Source organism: Chrysochloris asiatica, unplaced genomic scaffold, assembly GCF_000296735.1.
Source record: "Chrysochloris asiatica unplaced genomic scaffold, ChrAsi1.0 scaffold00040, whole genome shotgun sequence".
Classification (NCBI taxonomy): domain Eukaryota; kingdom Metazoa; phylum Chordata; class Mammalia; order Afrosoricida; family Chrysochloridae; genus Chrysochloris; species Chrysochloris asiatica.
The window spans coordinates 14731852-14734082 of record NW_006408558.1 but is presented as its reverse complement, the minus strand read 5'-3'; the positions used below and the strand labels follow the sequence as shown (position 1 = coordinate 14734082).

General features: G+C 42.8%; 1 protein-coding gene across 1 annotated transcript in view; it reads right to left on the bottom strand.

Annotated features, from left to right (window-relative positions):
• SHANK2 (SH3 and multiple ankyrin repeat domains 2) overlaps positions 1–2231 on the bottom strand; it is a 604092-nt gene that overhangs the window by 51017 nt on the left and 550844 nt on the right. The gene's annotated exons all lie outside the window — the stretch shown is intronic.

Sequence of the window (2231 nt, the reverse complement as noted above, 5' to 3'; positions counted from 1 at the left end):
CAACAACAACAACAATGGAGAAATTGGCAACTCCAAAAACATAGCAGAACAATTTAATACCCCTCTCTCAAATGGATAAAACATTTCGGGGGCAGGGGGAAGAGACATGCTTTGGACAACTAGATTATTCTGAGTGATGTTTATGGGATACTACACAACTGTGTGGAGTCCTGATATGGCGCTGTGAGTTAATGCGCTGGACTGCAAGGTCTTTTTGAACCTCAAGGTTGGCAGTTCGAACTCACCAGCTGCTCCTTGGAAACCCTATACAGGGTTGCTATGAGTCAGAACCGACTCCATGGCACTTAACGACAACAACACAACTGCAGAGTTCTGGTGTAGCACAGTAGGATAAGCACTAGGGGGCTAACTGTGAAGTCATGAGTTCAAATCTACCAGTTGCTCTGTGGCAGAAAGATGAGGCTTTCTGCTCCCAGAAAGATTTACAGCCTTGGATATCCTATATAGGAACATTATGAATCGGAACTGACTTGGTGGCACATAACCATCACCATACAAGTGAATAATCCTGGTGTGGCATGGTAGGACCAGCACTGGACTGCTAACCACAAGGTAAGTGGTTCAAACCTACCAGATACTCCTTGGAAACCCTATGCATGGTTGCTATGAGTTTGAACAGACTCAATGACACTTATTGATCACAACACACAATTGCAGAATACACATTATTCTTTTCAAGCACCTGTGAAATTCTCACCAAAAGAGACCCATATTCTGGGCCAAAAAATTTTACGTTGCAAATATGCATAATTTGCCTTTCCCTGCCCCCCTCCCCTGATTTTGACAGCTGTGCTTTATTTATTTTAGATTCCAGGACATTGCTACCATTTTTTACCTTTTAATCCTCTGAATGAAACCTTCTCCTTTCCTGATCTGGACCCACAAAGATCTTTTCTTTAGTCCTAGATTTCTGAAATTTTCCCAGGAGCCCTGGGGTGGTCTTCTTCTCTTCCCTGTCCTTGGAAAGTCATGCACCCTTCAGTTTGGGAAAACAATTTCTTGTTCCTCCTTCCTTCCATTTTCTCTCTCAGGATTTCTTATACAGATGTTGGATTTCCTGGTCTAGTCTTCTCATTTTCTTATCCTTTCTGTCTCCCACATCTTTCTCTTTTCTGCTCTATTTTCTGGGAAGGAAAAAAAAAATCAACTTTATCTTTAAGTCCCTCCATTAAAATTGCATCTCTGCTATAATAATTCTAATTCTAAAAGTTCTCTCTCTCTCTCTCTTTTTTTTTCCTGTCCTTTGAATGTTCCTTTAAAAATAACATCTTGTTCTTATTTCAAGGATGCAGTATCTTTAATCTCTCCGAATATATTAATAATGTCCCTTCTTGATTTTATTCTTCCCGTATAATGTTACCTCTGGCTTGTTCACAGTATTTTTGTTTTGCAGGACACCTGGTGGTGCGGTGGTTAAAGAGCTTGTCTGCTGACAGAAAGATCTGGGCTCAGTCTTCATTCATTCTTTCCACAAATGTTTTGCTAGCTGTGCATATTTTCTTGGGGTACCTGTAAAGTTGATTTGTAGATTCTTGTCCCAAATTTGATCAGGGGTCCATCTTCAAGCTGTCTCCTGGGCCCTTCTCGTGGGGGTCTGAGATACCTTCCTGCTTTGGAGTGTGACAAAATGTTTTAGGCTTTTCATTGTGTTTACACGGGGCAGTATATGGCACAGTAGTTAAGCGTTTGGCTAGTAGTTGAAAGGTCAGAGGTTTGAACCTAGCAGCTGCTCGGCAAGAGAAAGACTCTATGGCAGTCTGCTTCCATAAAGAAACCCAAAGGGCAGCGCTGCTCTGTCCTAGAATGGGGTTGCTATGTACAGCCAGAGCGCCCTCTGGAGGCCAGGATGACCAAACTTCTCTCATACTTCAGATGTACTGTCAGGAGGGACCAGTGGCTGGAGAAGGATAGCATGTTTGGTAAGGTGGACGGTCAGAGAAAAAGAGGAAGACCCCCAGCGAGATGGATTGGCAAAGTGGCAGCTTCAGTGGACTCAAGTGTGGCAACGATAGTGAGATTGGCCCAGGACCGGCCAGTGTTTCGTTCTGCTGTGCATAAGGTCGCTATGAGTTGGTCCTGACTCGATGGCACCAAACAACAACAACCAATGAGTCACGATCTGACTGCGGCAATGGATTTGGGATTTATTAGTTGTTGTTATACTGATAAATTCAACTATAATTTAGGATGGCAGAGTTTTGACTTTTTAA